This window comes from Cervus canadensis, chromosome 10, assembly GCF_019320065.1.
Source record: "Cervus canadensis isolate Bull #8, Minnesota chromosome 10, ASM1932006v1, whole genome shotgun sequence".
In the NCBI taxonomy this organism is placed as follows: Eukaryota; Metazoa; Chordata; class Mammalia; order Artiodactyla; family Cervidae; genus Cervus; species Cervus canadensis.
In genome coordinates, this window is record NC_057395.1 from 7,587,784 (window position 1) to 7,605,913 (window position 18,130).

The window sequence follows — 18,130 nt, forward strand, 5'->3', positions numbered from 1 at the left end:
GGGAGCTGATGCTATTGAACAGGCGAGATCAGTGATTTCTAGGGTGCCCTGTGGAGCTTGGGGGGATTTGAGAATTTTGGGGGGTGGTGATAGGGAAGGGCAGCTGGCATTTTGGGAGCAGGAGCCACAGATGCTGAATGTCCTGTGGCTCATAGGACCTCCATGTGCAGTGAAGAATTGTCCCATGATCTTGGAATGTCCAGGTGGATGTGAAGGTGAAACATGTGTGTAATTAATGGACCCTGGACCCCAGTCATTTTTTTATAGTTTGTATGGTTTTAGAACAGTGTCAGTTTTTCAGGAATGTGGCTTCCTGGTGAATTGAGGGAAGATTGTTGCTTATTTGGAACCTTAACAAGAGTTGTTTGTTCTCACATCATCTTTGCACTGGTGATATTTAGGTAAAATGAAACAGATAAGTATGCCTCTGCACCTGTGACAGGTGTATATTTGTATTTATATATAAATACACTTTGTATAATATACTTGTATATATATCATATATAGATATACTTTTTTCTAAAAAGAAATAAGGGCAGATATACATGTGATAAGGGACTTCCCTGATAGCTCAGTTGGTAAAGAATCTGCCTGCAATGCAGGACACCCCGGTTCGACCCCTGGGTTGGGACGATCCCCTGGAGAAGGGAAAGGCTACCCACTCCAGTATTCTGGCCTGGAGAATTCCATGGACTGTATACTCCATGGGGTCACAAAGAGTCGGACATGACTGAGCGGCTTTCACTTTCTTTCATATATGTGATAGGACTTCTGCGGTGGTTCAGATGGTAAAGAATCTGCCTGCAATGCGGGAGACCTGGGTTCGATCCCTGAGTTGGGAAGATCCCTTGGAGGAGATCATGGCAACCCACTCCAGTATTCTTGCCTGGAGAATCCCCATGAACAGAGGAGCCTGGAGGGCTACGGTCCATGGCGTCTCAAAGAATCAGACACAACTGAGCGACTAAGTGCCCAGCACATACATGTGACAACAAATATGAATATACTTTTGCTTCTTTCAAAATGTCATGTAGAAACGAGTGTCAGCAACGTGCAGTTTAGTACTATCTGCTTTTAAATTCCAGCTGACTTGTGAATAGATAGAAGTTTTGACTCCCACCATCTAACCTCTGGTAGAATTTTACCTGAGCATTTATTAATGCATTCTGAAACTCACTTTAATTTGGTATAAATTGCTGTCCACTTGGTTTTCTTTTTTCTTATGATTAGGGCATTTTATTGATTTTTTTTTTTTTAAGAAAGAAAAACTTACATGTAATGGTAGGCTTTGTTGGGCTTCTGTGATGGCTCAGTGGTAAAGAATCACCTGTCAGTGCAGGAGATGCGGGTTCTATCCTTGGGTCTGGAAGATTCCATGGAAGAGGAAATGGCAGCCCTCTCGGTATTCTTGCTTGGGCAATCCCATGGAGAGAGGAGCTTGGTGGGCTATAGTCCATGGGGTCGCCAAAGAACCAGACATGCCTTAGTGACTAAACAGCAACGAAAGCGTTCGTCACCCCTGTTGGTTGGTTATGTGAAGAGAGGTTACACACTATAGAGAAAACCACTGTCGTTCCAGACAGCTGTCCATGAATGCACGGGCCACACACCCACACCCCGGTTCACCCAGGCTGACAGTTTTACACTCATGGGTGCTGCCCTAGCTGCTGTCTGGTCAACTACTTTGTACTCGCTGTCTCTGTGTGTCCTTAGCAGTAAATGGGGATGCGTGTATAACGTTTAAAATACCGCGTGGAATTCCATTGTATGGATTTACTATGGTGGATATAATTAGTCTCTACCCTGTGGACTTTTAGAATATACATGCAAATATCTCCAAATATTTACATATAAATGTTTTTTTTCCTAAAAAGAAACAACGTTCCTATGCAAAGTTCTTGGAACACTTCTCTGAGTATCTCTGTTTCAAGGAACTGTTTGGTAAATCTGTATTTTTCTTTTTTAAAAAACATTTTGGGGACTATAGCACGTGTTCAGAAAAAGTGCAGAGATTAAGGGATCGAGCCCTCCCCCCTGCATTAGAGGCATGGCGTCTTAACTGCTGGACCCCCAGGAAGGTCCTGCACTTTCTTTTTCTTAAACAAGACCTTTCCTTCTCTTCCCTCCCAGGAAGATTGTTAATTTGTTTTATATACGAGTGATCCTGTAATAAAACTTGTCGTATTATTAATTAAAAATAACCCACGCTGGGTCCTGAGGGAAATCAGATGGGAGAAGAGTGTTCAGTGAGATTTTTGTAGAGTGTTTTTTAGGTGGTTTACTTCATTCCCTTTCCATCAGAACCAGTAGAGAAACTGGTGCTAGGCAGGGCTGCTATGCTGGCAAATGGGAATTGCCGGCTCTAAAGAATGGGGCAGTTTGCATTGACAAAATCAGTGATGTTAATTTCCCAATGAAGTGTGGCATTTGGAATTAGCATGATGTAGTTAAAAAAAAAAAAAAGTGGACTTTCGTGGCTTCCGTGGTAGCTTAGGTGATAAAGAAACCATCTGCAATGCAGGAGACCTGGGCTCTATCCCTGGGTTGGGAGGATCCCCTGGAGAAGGGGATGGCAACCCACTCCAGTATCCTTGCTGGGAAAATCCCCAGACAGATGAACCTCGTGGGCTACAGTCGATGGGACTGCAAAGAGTTTGACATGACTGAGCAACTGACACTTCAGGGTCAGAAAGACCCCAGTGTGGAATCTCTGGTTCAACTCCCCCTCCCCAAACTGAGTGGACCCCAAATTAGACTCTCTAAGCTTCATTTTCTTTATCTGAAAAATGCAGATGATGTTTTAGGGTGGTGTCCTGGAGAAGAAGAAATTTCATATGTTGTAATGGACTGGAGTCTCAGCAGATAGGAATCCTGCTCTTGGGGTTGTTTATCTTTCTTCCTGTAGTGAAATTGTTTCTTGAGGATTACTCTGGGGAAGAAAAATTCTAAGGAAAGAAGGTTTCCGTCAATGAGAAGCAGCATTTCTACCTTGGTTCTCTCTTGATTTGTTGTCTGAACGGGAGGAGTTGCTGCAGCCCTGGGGAACCCTCAGTTTGTTTCATTTAAACCACAGGGCAGGATGTTTGAGAACACTACAAAAGCGATTTCAGATCCTTTGCGGGAGAACTGAAAAAAGGGCACCATTAATTAATTTTAAAGAGTCAGCAGCTGCACACTTAGCCATCTAGTTTGATAAGAAAGGAAAACAAGTTCAATGAATTTAAATTGCCTCCCGTGTATGACAGCATATTAGAGTAATGAGGGCAATTCATCTTCCCAACATGGAGTTGTCAAGCTGCGCTTTGTCTTTCTCGCCTCTCTGGTAACACCTAGTTTAATTCCTGCAGTTTATGTATTACAAAAAGATAGAGCAACAATACACAAATAACCAGAACTAGATACTTGTGACTCTTGGGGATTCTTAAGATACCTAGAAACAAATTTACCTTCCTGGAGAATGTTATATTTTTCCCAAGTTCAAGGTCAGATGAAGAACAGACTTCCCGTACAATTTGAATTCTCTCTGGGACTTTTGGGAAGCATTGTGACAGTGTTCAATTTTATACTTTGGATTTATCTCACCTGAATGAGCACAAAGAATGCTTTTGCAGATGCAGAGGAAGTAAATTGCTGCTAGACTTTGAAAGATAGCTTGAGCAGTTCCTAGCTCTGTTATCTTACGCTAGTATGACTGAGCTGGATGATTTTGGTGTAGTAAGTTCTTTAAAGGGCTTCCCTAGCAGCTCAGATGGTAAAGCATCTGCCTGCAATGCAAGAGACGTGGGTTCAATCTTTCCTGGGTCGGGAAGATCCCCTGGAGAAAGAAATGGCAACACTCTCCAGTATTCTTGCTTGGAGAATTTCATGGACAGAGCCTGGTGGGCTACAGTCCATGGGGTCGCAAAGAGTCACGGCTGAGCGACTAATACACACAGGTTTTTTAAAAGCAGACTTATTGTGTATTTCATTTACATATTGGTAACTTTGCCTCAAAACTGAGGCACATGGTTTGAGGATGGTTCAACATATGGAAATAAATGAGATACGCCAAACCGATAGAGTGGATGATAATAAGATCATCTCAGCAGATAGACAAAAGGCATTTCACAAAATACAACTTCCTTTTATGATACTGCTCAACAAATTGGGTATTGAAAGAACGTAACCTCCTGAAAGCCATATGTGACAAATGCACAGCCAACATCATACCCAGTGGCAAAAGGCGGAAAGCTTTTCCTTGAAGATTAGGATGCCCACCCTCATTACCACCCCATTCAATATTGGACTGGAAATCCTAGCCAGAGCAATCAGACCAGAAAAAGAAAGAAAAGGCATCCAACTAGGAAGGGAAGAAGTAAAATTGTTTGCAGATGAAATGATCTTACATACAGAAAGTCCTAAAAACTCCATAAAAAAACTGCTAAAACTAATCAACAAATATAGTAAGCTTGCAATATACAAAGTCAACATAGAGAAAGCAGTTGTGTTTCTGTACACCAATAACATCTGAAAAAGAAATAAAAGGAATAGTCCTGATTACAAGAGCATCCAAAACATTTTATTCTTTATCTTTATTCTTTATCTTTATCTTTATTCTTTATCCAAAACATTTATTCTTAGAAATAAATCTAAGCAAGGAGATGACAGATCTGTACACCCAAAACTACAAGACCTGGATGAGAGGAAGATGAATCGGAGGATCCTCTGCTCCTGGATTAGAAGAATTAACATTGTTAAAATTAACGAGTAGTAGCGAGCATAACCTTCTCTGCCTCCCACCTCCGCTCTGATTTTGTCTCCTGCAGTTCATTCTTTTTGATTCTGCTTTGCTTGATTGGTTCGTTTTTTCCCATCATTCCACAGACATGCCACGTTCATTGACACCCCAGGGTCTTTGCATTTACCTTCTGCCTGGAACCCCAGATAATCGCACGACTTACTTTCACTTCTTTTAAGTCTCTGCGAAAATGTCACCTTTTCAAAGGAGTGCTCCCTCCCCATGTAATAATCTGGCCGATGCTGGCAGATTTACTTCTTTTTCTTTCCTTTTTTTTAAGCACTTATCCGTGTCTGACATGCTGCATATTTGCCAGCTGTCTTCCCCAGCCCATAGCGTCAGGGTAGAGACCAGCTCCCTACAGTTCCCCTAGCCTTGAGCCTCTGGGTTTACGGAACGAAAGGTTGATTAGATAGCCTTGGATTAATAAGTCATATTATGGCTGATGATGTATTTAGCAGAGTCAGTGTTTAAACTTCTGCTAATGAAAAGTAAACATTACTGAGCTCATTCAAGTCATAAAATTCATGCCTGAGCCAGTGGTCCTGCTTAGAGTCCGAGAACTGAGCCATGGGTGTCCTGGGGAGTCAGACACTTCTAAGGGGGTGAAGCAAATCATATTTATAAAATGTGTAAAGAGTAGATACACCTTCTACACGTATTACAAATAATATGTGAAGAGAGATATATACTTGTGGTTTTATTTTTAAGATTTTTTTTTTTTTTTTGACATGAACTATTTTTCAAGTCTTCATTGAATTTGTTGCAGTATTGCTTCTGTTCATGTTCTGGTATTTTGGCCACAAGGCATCTGGGATCTCAGGTCTCTGACCAGAGATTGAACCCGCACCCCTACATTAAAATGCAAAGTCTTAAGGGCTGGACCTCCAGGGCAGTCCCTCCTTGTGGTTTTAAAATGCCATAAGGATATGATTTAGAAAAAAAGCATCTGAAAGGGCTTCTTAGGGGGGATATTGGGGGGAAAGAAGGGTGAAAAACCCTGGTTTCTAGGCTGAGAAGATCAGTAAAAACAGGCAAAAACTTCCCCACGGATGCCCCCTGCAGCCTCATGAGTGTGCTCATTGTGTGTCTAACTGTGGGTATGTCTTCCTGGTGTAAGTCAGACCTGCCTGTAACAGGACCCGTTTTAAAATCCATTTTCTTAATGATTTATGACAGCAGGCTCTCCTCCTTGCAGGGTAGCGGTGTGAATGGTTGGTTCATAAGGGAGGCACGTCTTCCAGTCATCCTGACCTCAGGCTGTGCTTGGGAACACATCTCAGGGTTTTATTTAGGGAAGTTCTCCAAAGGCAGGCAGAGGGCTTTGCATGGTTCCGTCAGCTCTTTGACCTGGCCAAGCTCAGGGATCCCCCGGATTCCAGTAGTCTGTGCCCTTTGCACTGTGACCGTAATAATGCTGTCATCTTCTGACGTTAGATTCTGTAGTGTGTTTACCTGACCAGTCATTAGAACCTCCATTTCAGGGCTTAATAATTAACCCCAAGGAAGAGAAACAACCCCAGCCTAACTTTCTACTTTGTGAGGTTCGGGAAATATCATTTTGATATGCTCACAGCCCCTGATGGAGACAGACACAAGCTGTAACTTCAACAGGCCACTCAGCTGTAAACAGAGGCACCGGAGCAGTTCCAGTCTGCTAATCTGATCACCGACAGGCGTTTTAATTATTGTAACCAGAGCCCCCGAAACCTGTGGCTGCTGTGCGGTGTGCAGGATGGAAGGGCATACTGTCTGCCGCCCGATCTTCTTTTCTTTCTTTCATCCGTTTTACTTTGGGCTTCAGCACTGCCGGTCACCCTGAACACACCGCTGCAAGTGTCCTTTGTATCACAGGAAGTGTGGATCCCGTCTCTCGGCTTTCCCAAGTCGTCCTGCTCTTGTCCATGAGAAGGCTGGCTGCTTTGAAAAGTGCCTGTGGCTCCTTCAGATCCCCAGAGACCCTTTAGTAGAAAAATTTACTACTTCTGTGACCCGAACGAACTAGTGTACTTGGCTTATGGCTGATGCCTTGAGGATAGTACTATTTTTGTGAGTGGTTTCAGTACACAGATTCTGGGCCAAGAAAATAAATGTCCAGCAATCCTGCTCCTGGGCTTACATCCAGGGAAAACTATATCCAGGGAGTTTTGGGGAGGAATTGATGAATTAGGAGGTTGAGATTGACGTGTACACACAACTATATATAAAATGGATAACCACCAAGGACCTACTATTTAGCACAGGGAACTCTACTCAATACTCTGTAATAACCTATGTGGAAAAGAATCTGCAAAAGAGTGGAGATACGCACACACACATATATCTGATTCACTCTGCTGAATACCTGCAACTCACACAACATTGTAAACCAACTGCAATAAAGCTTTAGAAAAAGAAAATGAAATGACTTCAGCTAATGATTTCTACAGCAAAGAGAAATACGTTTTGAGTTACAGATGAGCTTTTCAAAAGTGGTGGTACTAGCCTTTCTTCAACTGTCCCCTGCCTTCAGCACTTAACATAAATCCTTTTTTAGAGGCATTAAAAAGGGCTGTGACGAGTGTCATTACAGCAGATAAATTTAGGTCATGTATTTTATCTACATAATCTGATTGTAATTTATATAGCGCCAGTCTAGATAAAGCACAGCCGTTTCTTCTTAACTAAATTTTTCTTGTTGTCAACAAGATGTGATATGATGTGAGTTGGATATTGACTTTCCTTGAAGGGTGGTGATTCATCACAGCCCTGTTCGGGGAGGCGCGGGGGAGATGATTTTATTGCTGGCAGAACTGAGTGACCGCTGGTTAAAGCTGTGAGTCAATCAAGATTAAACCCAGGCGAGGTAGTGCCTCTTGGATGACAGTGGATGATGTGATGGATATATTAGTGAAATTCTCTTTTAAAAAGCACTTTATATTCTTAGCAGGTGGATTTGCAAATAGGAAAATGAAGAGTCTCCATCAGTGGAAGAATCTGCCAGTTTGCCGAGCAGAGTGTGGCCAACTGAGCGTCACAATGAAAGATAAACCCCTGAGAAATAGCCACTGGCAGCGTCTAGCTCGAGATGCTTCTTGTTAAGTGCAAAGAAGGCAGCTACATTCTCAGTGATTCAGCTGTTGGATAGACTAGGAAGACCTTCGTCTTGGGTACAATGACACAGATGGTGTCATGGGATTTTATTTTTTAAGATTAGAGCAAAATACTATTACCCACCCACCGCCCCCCCGCCCCCCCCGCCCCGCCAGAGAAAGCATTGTAACCGAGGTTGACATCCCTCTTTTGTCAAGTGTGTATGTGATCTCTTGTTTTCCTCCCCAGAGTTAGTGTCCAGTTGGGAAATGCAACTTAGTATTAACCTAAAATAAAATAAATTTTTAAGGAAGAAGCATTTAGGAAAAATCAGACAAATGCTGCTGAAGTTCAGTGTCAGCGATTATTGGATTATCCACTCTTTTATCATTTGTGTCACTAGTTTTCTTCATTTGAACACTTTGAGAGAGAGCTACCTAACTAAAATGTTTTGCGTAGAGGTTAGTCAGTTTCCTTCTAGTTTATGGGTGATTAGTTTATAAGATCGGGGGCTTCCCGGGTGGCGCTAGTGGTAAAGAACCCACCTGCCAATGCAGGAGACACAAGAGATGTGGATTCAATCCCCGGGTCAGGACGATCCCCTGGAGGAGGGCAAGGCAACCCACTCCAGTATTCTTGCCTGGAGAATCCCATGGACAGAGGATCCTGGGGAGCTGCAATCCATAGGGTCTCAAAGAGTCGGACATGACTGAAGTGACTTAGCACAGTTTATATGGTCAGTGTTCACTAAAATTTATTCATAGATTTACCACTTTATTTTCTTGTAATTCCTTGTTAGATCTCACATCCTCCTGGGGTCACTTTCCTTTTGTGTATGAAGTTTGGTGTTCTGGAATTTCCTATGCAGTGTCCGGGGGCTATTGATAAAGTCAATTTTTTTTTTTTGGTCTCAAATGCTTTCCCTTCTCTCATACTGTTGGAAAGTGTTTGCTGTGTAAATGCTGCTGGATAGACAGGTATTTTGTATTTTATTTTTTGCTCCGCACTGTGTGGCATGTGGGATCTTAATTCTCCAACCAGAGATTGAACCCTCGCCCCCTGCGTTGAAAGTGTACAGTCTTAACCACTGGACCACCAGGGAAGTTCTTGGAAATTAAGTGTTCTTAACGATGGACGGCACCTACACGATATTTAGACATCGTTCAGATTCCATTAGTATATTTTGTATATGTAGACGCCTACGGGTTGGCCTGGCAGACCATTCTTCGGTAACTTTGCAATTGCTCAAAATGTATTAGGGAGTTCTGAAATAGATTATTAATGGGCCCTTGAAGCAAAACCTGTTTGTAGGCTGGGGACTGCCTGTAATGGTCATAAGAAAAGTGATTCTTTAATGACTTGTTCCAGCTCTTTCTGCCCTTGCACTCCCTACAGTGGAAAAACCGTTTCTGTGGTCCCCACTCATTTATGAAAAGAAGATAACCGTAATTATGATCCATCCTCATTTCTCCCAGCACTTCCTGTTGGACCAGGCAGGACCCTCATTCACAGGAAAGAGGACTGAAGTGAGAGAAGAATGTAATCATTGTGGTTTTCTGCATGCCACATAATTGCCTTCCTCCTGTGGTCAGATGAGATAGGTTCCCATCCAGTTCCTCTCTGGGGCCATGTTAATATAACTGATCAAGCAATTATATTAAGCAGAGGGATGATGGCACTACAAGTATTCCTTTCCCCTTCTATTCTTGCTGAAAGAGTCTAAAAAATAAGAATTGTAACCAGAAATGTTTAATAAAAGAGGTACATTTCCAGATCGGGGCTGGGTTTTAAAATCTCAGCAGTTTATTTTGTTGGGGTGATCAAAATTCTGGATAAAATAACAAAAAGTACCAAGAACTTGTGATTTTCTTATTTTTTTCCTTTAAGTTTTTTTATTGGAGTATAGCCGATTTACAGTGTTACATGAATTTCAGGTTTACAACAACAAATCAGTTATACATATAGCCAATCTTTTTTTTTTTTAATTTTTTTAGTTCTTCGAGTTTGTGATTTTTTGACAAGTCAGTTCCAGGTTGAGGTGAGAGTCACTGTCTATATAGAAGGCCTGTTTCACTATACTCTCCCTTCTTTTAAAATCTCAGATTGCCCTCTCTTCCTTCTGTGGAAGGAATCATGGTTGCAAAATGAGCCGGAAATTTATTCCTCTCCACTCTGGCATGAATTGTCTGCCCCACAAAAGTTGATGAATTGCTGCTTCCAGAGCTGACCTAAAGTTTTTGTTTTGTTAAATAGCTATAAATCTCATCTAAATACGGTTTTAGTGGTAACAGGAAGAAAACTGTAAATTAATATCTGTTAGGTTTTATTGCTTAAAAATAATTGTTACTTAGTAAAGCTTCATTTCTACAAACATCATTTGACCTTGTGTGACTGATAGAAGAAAAATCGGGAGAATTTGTCCAGGCTCTGTTGACAGCTGACTGTTTCAAGAATTGCCACATACAATACTACAAATGAATTCTGTTTATGTAATAGAGAGGGTCAGATTTATGGCGAGCATGCAGAGTGAATTACTGCCCAGCTGCTGGGACAGACTCTTCCTTGATGAATTCTGACCCCTTTGCAAATTTTATTGAAATATTTCGTGATATACTATGGTACCATTTTTGGTTGGTTTTAAGAATCACAGAGGACAAAATCCTAAGGGGTTAATTTTTTTGAAATTTCCTGTTCAGTTATTGAGGATCATGAGAGAGAGAGAGAGAGAGAGGTACATACACTAAAATACACCTCCTTCTATATTGTTGGTGCCCACCTACCAAATTTAGTTTTCGTTTGAGGCACGGTGACTGCCCCATTGTTCTTCACTGGGAGGAAACATCGTGTAGTAATTTGGGTTCTTTCTGAACAGTCTGTCTTTAATAACAAACTGGTTTATGGTTTTAAATCATGATTCCCATACTTTGGGATGTTCTTTTTAATCAGTCACTCTTATTCTCCTTTCTTATAACAACAGGAATCAAACTAATTGCCTAGGTATCTCTGTTTTTGGAATAGGCATTGAATTCTGTTTATGCTATTCAGGAACTTCTGGGGAACACTAAGGGTCGAGGTTCAATGTTACGGTCAGTTGGGGCTGATTTAACAAAGTACCGTAGACTGGGTGGCTTATAAGTAGCATATTTATTTCTTGCGGTTCTGGAGACTTTGAGATTAGGGGGCCAGTGTGGTTGGGTTCTGGGCTGCAGACTATCTGCTTCTCACATGGAGGATGGGGCTCAGGAGCTCTCTTGGGTCTCTTACAAGGGCCCTGATCTCATTCGTGGAGGCACCATCCTTTTGACCTCATCACCTCCTAAAGGCCTCACCTTCTAACACCATCACCTTGGGGGTTTGGATTTCAACATAAGTATTTTTTGGGAGGCTGAACCAAAGCATTCAAAATGTAACACTAAGTGAAGAGTGTTTCAAAAAGGAGAGTGTGATCTTACTTATCCAATGCTCTTGATGATGTCAAGTGCATAAATGATTGGGAATTGGCCATTGGGTTCAGCAATATGGAAGACATTGGTATTTTTTTTTTCTAATTTTGGGCAAATGCTTTGCGCAGCATGAAGAAGAACCTGGTCAGGTTCTTCCCTGACTAGGGATTGAACCCACACCCCTGCATTGGAAGCTCAGAGTGCAACCACTGGATTACCAGAGAAGTTCCAATCTTAACCTCCTATCTATTAATACTTAATCTTTTCCACTCTTGTTTCGTGCCCTGCAAGTCTGGCCCTACCTGCTTCCTGGCACTTGCTTCCAAATAGTTCTGTTCTGTGTGCCCATGCTAGGTCAATTCAGTCATGTCTGACTCTTTGCGACCCTGTAGACTGTAGCCTGCCAGGCTCCTCTGTCCGTGGGATTTCCGAGGCAAGAATACTGGAGTGGCTGCCATGCCCTCCTCCTGAGAATCTTCCCTACTCAGGGATCAAAGCTTCATCTCTTATGTCTCCTGCATTGGCAAACTGGTTCTTTACCACTAGCGCCACCTGGGAAGCCCAGTTGTGTACCGGCATCAGACAGTTGTCTTCTGTTGCAACCTTTGCCCTTGGACTTCACAGAAGAAAAGTTGATATCTGAACCTTGCTACATAGAGTTTTTCAGAGCAGAAAGATTTTAAGGGAAGAAATGTGTGAAAGAGTGAGATTATATGTTGAGATTGTTCTCCAGTTTGCAGACCCGTAATTTAGATACCATTCCATCTCTGTAATTTTGAGTTGTCAGTGACTCTCTTCATTTCACACAAGATGTGTTTTTTTAAAAAAGTTAAACTTCAGTAATAGATTTTGCTACATGATGAGAAAATTTATAGGTCAGTAATAATGTCAGATATGTAGATGACACCACCCAATGGCAGAAAGTGAAGAAGAGCTAAAGAGCCTCTTGATGAAAGTGAAAGAGGAGAATGAAAAAGTTGGCTTAAAGCTCAACATTCAGAAAACTAAGATCATGGCATCTGGTCCCATCACTTCATGGCAAATAGGTAGGGAAACAGCGGAAATAGGGGCTGACTTTATTTTTTGGGGCTCCAAAATCACTGCAGATGGTGATTGCAGCCATGAAATTAAAAGACGCTTATTCCTTGGAAGGAAAGTTATGACCAACCTAGATAGCATATTAAAAAGCAGAGACATTACTTTGCCAACAAAGGTCTGTCTAGTCAAGGCTATGGTTTTTCAAGTAGTAGTATATGGATGTGAGAGTTGGACTATAAAGAAAGCTGAGCGCTGAAAAATTGATGCTTTTGAACGGTGGTGTTGGAGAAGACTCTTGAGAGTCCCTCGAACTGCAAGGAGATCCAACCAGTCCATCCTAAAGGAGATCAGTCCTGGGTGTTCATTGGAAGGACAAATGTTGAAGCTGAAACTCCAATACTTTGGCCACCTCATGCGAAGAGCTGACTCATAGGAAAAGACCCTGATGCTGGGAAGGATTGGGGGCAGGAGGAGAAGGGGACGACAGAGGATGAGATGGCTGGATGGCATCACTGACTCAATGGACATGAGTCTGGGTAAACTCCGGGAGTTGGTGATGGACAGGGAGGCGTGGCGTGCTGTGGTTCATGGGGTTGCAAAGAGTCGGACACGACTGAGTGACTGAACTGAACTGAACTGAATAATGTCCTCATAGAATGTAGGGATGGAAAGGACTTAAACTACAATAGCTAGATAATAAATCTATTTTCAAGAATGTGTTTTCCAGGGTCTCCATTTTGCCGACAAGTTCTGTTTTCTTGGAGAAGGAAGTGGCAACCCACTCCAGTATTCTTGCCTGGAAAAATCCCATGGATGGAGGAGCCTGGAGGGCTACAGTCCATGGGGTCGCAAAAAGTTGGACATGTCTGAGAGACTAACACTTCTGTTTTCTAGTACTTGAGAGAATCTCAGTGTTTTTATAGGATGCATTGGGAGAAGAAAGTTCGTATTTTATTCGTCTTCTCACACATGGCAGGTTTAGAGAGTTGAACCAGCTCTGGGGCCATGTTTTATATTCAGGCATGACTCTCAGGTCACTGAGTTTGTCCATTACTTGTAGAATGTCTGCAGGCCCTTGGCACTCACGGTTGGACCTGACTCATTATGTATGAATCACACTCTTCTCTTGAAGAACATGTTCTGAATCTTCTTGAGCTTGACTTTAATAAGGGGAATTTCATTGCATATCATAAATATGTCAGATCTCACATTGAATGCTTACATTGCATTCATTGCATCTCTTTTCTTGTGTTTTGCTCATCTTAGGTGGAAACACACCTTCAGTGAGATGTATTTAAAGATGATACCTTTTTTAATGATTATAATTAGCATGTCATCAAATTCGACTCTCTTAAGAAGGCAGTACTCAGTTAAGACTTTTTGCAAAGTATTACTCTTAAAAAAATCTCGTTCTAAGGGAAATAATATTTCATGAGGTGTCATTGCTGGCAGTTTTCCAATTATTTATTTAAAATCCGTTTACCTAGTGATACAAATCTTTTAAAGAATACGAGAAGTAGTTTTGAGAAGTCTGATCAGGATCTAAAGGTTTCTTAAGTAGTTGTGTTTCACGTTCTTAATTTCTGAAATAACGTGTGTTTCACATTTGTTTTATATTCTTAGTTATATCATAGATGTGTTTGGAGGAGTTACTGTTCTAAAAATGGAACTTTTACGCATAGGATGTGAGTTAGTGGAAATCTGTCTGTTATAAATACACTCTGAATAATTTTGCCACCAACTGTGATAAAGGTCTGCTTAGTCTATTTGAATCTTTTTTGTTGTTGTTGAATGTGGATGAAAATAACAAGTTCATTGGAGTTTTGGAAGCACTGAGTTGCTATATGAGAAAGTACTTGGTACATAAGGAACACTCACTAGGTGTCTTTGTAATCAGAACCGTAGTGTCTCAAACCTATTGGGCTGGAGAAAGGTGATATTAGCTACTTCACTTTGGAAAGCTGTGTGGGGTTCTTTGTGCTGGGCAGCAGGATCAACAAAGATGATAAGAAAGAGCCTCAAGGAAACTCAGTCTAGTGACTTACATCATAGCCACATTTTAACATAGTATTGTCTCTGTTATTTTTTTCAATTTAATTTTTACTTCATATTGGAGTATAGTTGATTTACAATGTTGTGTTAGTTTCAGATGTACAGCAATTGATTGAGTTATTTTTAGGTTCTTTTCCCACATAAGTCATTACAGAATATTGAGTAGAGTTCCCTGTGCTATACAGAAGATTGTTGCTTATCTTTTTTCTATATAGCAAATACAGTGTGTATGTTAACCCCAAACTCCTAATTTACCCTCCCCCATTTCCTCTTTGGTAACCGTAAGTTTGATTTTGAAGTCTGTCATTGTTCTTAATCTTGCTGGGGTCACAGAGTCCTTTGAGAATCTGATGAACTCAACGAAAGTTCTTGGAAGAGGCCTTCAACACATACACACCTGCACACACACATGCACAATTTTGTATTCAATTTTATGAGCTTTCAGTTTTGTGAAATTCACTTACGATTTCACCATACTCGATTTCATGAATGCCACGAAGGCAGTCACACAATGCATGTTAAGAATCTTTGCTTTGGAGATATAATAATTGGTCAGTCTTAGACTTTAGTGATTACTGTGTCTGGGAGGAGAGACTTGACCTGGCTGCCGGGCTTTTGGTTGAGTGACAGTCCCAGCAGTCCAAACAAATACGCTGACCCAAAAGGTGGAAAAGCCAGCACTAGCTGGACCAGAGTCATGCATGGCGGGTGGGTTTGCATCTCTGGCAGGGCTTTCAGGGCTGCTCCAAAAAGGTGAATGCAGACATCGTGGTCTTGCTTTGGAGCAAGACTCTGAGTAGAAGCTCAAAGCACAGAGCATGTTAAGCGTTTGGTTCCTGTAAAACCTCCTGCTGGATGTCACTGAGAGGCTGGGTCTCTCCAGGTAGCCTGGAGTCCTGATTCTATTCTTTTCTTTTTAAAAATACTTATTTTTAAGGTGTTAGTGGCAACATGCGGGATCTTTAGTTGCTGCACGTGAACTCTCAGTTTCCACATGTGGAATCTGCTTTTCTGACCAGGGATTGAACCTGGGCCCCCTGCATTGGCAGCATGGAGTCTTAGCCACTGGACTACCAGGTAAGTCCCATAATTATTTTATGAAGCAAAACTCATGCACTTCCTTGTGGTTGAAGACAAATCATGGATTATTGTGAGCAAGGCCTCTGGATGTAGGGTGTGTGACCAACCACAGACCTCCCTGTTAACCTCGTTTAGGATGGATTCAGCTGCCGGCCAAAGGGAGCATGTTGTGTATTGGGAATATCAGTGTGTACAGCCCAGAGAGTAGATTACAGCTGTGTGTGGGGGGTGGGGTGCAGCATGTGGAGAAACTTGTTGCAAGCACCACCCTCGTATATCTGTCCACCGGAGTCTCACGCTGTCCTTAGCTGGCTGTTGTAGTCATCAAGCACTGTGCATGCGTGCTAAGTCACTTCGGTTCAGTCATGTCCAACTCTTTGTGACTAAATTGACCATAGCCCTCCAGGCCCCTCTGTCCTGGGATTCTCCAGGCAAGAATACTGGAGTGGGTTCCATGCACACCTCCAGGGGATCTTCCCAGCCCAGCGATCAAACCCACATCTCTTACATGTCATGCGTTGGCTGGCAGGTTCTTTACCACTCAAGTCACCTGGGAAGCCCCATCAAGCACACAGGAAGACTCTCAAATAATTATAACGGATTTAAAATTTGATTCAGTGTTCTGTGTCTGCAGTCAGCAATTATGTGATCTTTGATGATGGTTTAGTTTCAGTTTTGAAATGTAAAAAGGTAGCTTCCAAATGAAACTCTGATTCGTTTTGAAAATTGGATTTTTCCTCATCACAGTGCATCAGATGGGGTGTGGTCATGTTACCACCACTCCTCTTGGTCCATAAGACCCTGTCCCTTCCCCGCCTCCCTCCTCCCACTTCAAATCCCCTGCCTCCCTTTCTCCCCTATTTCTGTTATTTAGTAACACTTAGCCTCTGCCAAGAAATTCCTGTGAGTGATCTCACTCACCATTCACAAGGCCTTCCCACTTTGCTTTCCTTCAATATTGTATTGGCTGTTTGGGTTTTTGCCTCTCTCTGTGTAAACTTTAAAGTCACCTTTTCAGTATCCACGAAATAGTTTGCTGAGGTTTTGATGTGGATTGCATTGAATCTGTCAGATTGGGCAAACTGACATCTTGATAAAATTGAGTGTTCCTATCCATGAACAAGAATATTTGTGTGTTCATTTAGTTCTCCTTTGATTTCTTCATAATTCCTACTTGCTCAGGGGAGCCTTCAAGTGATCAGATGAGGCCCACCACATAAAGGAGGGCAATCTGCTTTACTCAGAAAGTAGCTAAAGTGAAAGTGTTAGTCGCTCAGTTGTGTCCAACTCCTTTGGAATCCCATGGACTGTAGCCCACCGGGCTCCTCTGTCCATGGGATTCTCCAGGCAAGAACACTGTAGTCAGTAGCCATTCCCTTCTCCAGGGGATCTTCCTGACCCAGGGATTGAACCCAGGTATCTTGCATTGCAGGTGGATTCTTCATCTGAGCCACCAGGGAATCCATCTTACTCAGAAGTCCACCAGTATATGTGTAAATCTTATCCAAAGATATCCTCTTGGAGACAGGATAGTGTTGGACCAAATATCTGGGCACCATGGTCCAGCTAGGTGGACACGTAAAGTTAACCATTACACAGTAATGTGAAAATTGTTGAAAATTAGACTGACTCATGTGCTCAGATATATATGAAGGGCAGGTGAATATAAGTTTTTTACAAGCTTATTTCTTTTTAAAATGTACTCTCATGGGGAGCCCTGAGGAAAATTTAGAGACTATTTAGCTAAGAAAGTAACTATAGAAAGAAACAAGTGGTGTGAGGGAGACAGAGAGAATATGAGAGTAAAATCTTTAATAAACAAAGTGTCTTATTCCATTGAACTTAGAGGCCTGGACCCTTGTGGATATATCAGTACAGTCTTGACACATTCTCTGCAGTGATAGCCAATAAAAGAACTGCAAGACATTTTTCCTAGCAGAGAGAAAAAAAATCCCTGTCTCTTTGGAAGGGTATTCTTTAAAAGCAAGAAAACGTTTGAAGCAAGAGCAGAAATGTCTATAAAGTGGGATATGACAGCTAGAGAAGAAGAAAATGTACAATGCTGAGTGAAATTCCATATTTTATTGGATAAAAATCTCTAGTGAACAATGATAAGGTTTTAAATTTCTTCTAATAGTTTTAGAGGCTGTTTATCTTCTAGGCTCTTAAAGATATGATGCAGAGTAATATGAGTTATACCTTGCGAATGTTATAAATAGTTCTTATCTTTATGGCTTTTGTTGTGTAAATTATGGCTGTTTCTAGGGCTCAGAGGTCCTAGGGCACTTCAGAGAAAGCAGCTGGTCCCTTGGGGATTAAGCTATGAATATACAGTATCTTGAGTTTCTTTAATCTCTGGGTGATGCCCTTGTCTAAAAATGAACAGTATCAGTGTTGCCTAATGGTGTAGTAGCGTGTACTCACCCAAAAGGAGAACTTGAGAAATATTAAACTTCTGTATTCTCATAAGGTGTTTAATGCCCACTCGATTAAATGAATGATCTCTGGCTTTCTGGGCTTCCCTGGTGGCTCAGATGGTAAAGAATCTGCCTACTGTGCAGGAGACCTGGGTTTGAGCCCTGGGTTGGGAAGATCCCCTGGAGAAGGGAATGGCAACCCACTCCAGTGTTCTTGCCTGGAAAATTCCATGCAGAGGAGCTTGGTGGCC

General features: G+C 41.8%; 1 protein-coding gene across 7 annotated transcripts in view; it reads left to right on the top strand.

The window, feature by feature from the left end:
• The window catches only part of SFMBT2 (Scm like with four mbt domains 2), a 185,115-nt gene that overhangs the window by 50,535 nt on the left and 116,450 nt on the right, over nucleotides 1–18,130 (top strand). The window contains exon 1 of one of the 7 annotated variants that reach the window (XM_043478509.1): nucleotides 15,150–15,459. The exons of 5 other annotated variants lie outside the window; for them this stretch is intronic. The gene's annotated coding sequence lies outside the window, so the exon portion shown is untranslated. Of the gene's footprint in view, nucleotides 1–15,149; nucleotides 15,460–18,130 lie in introns of those variants that run through there. One more of the 7 variants, XM_043478510.1, reaches the window with a different exon arrangement.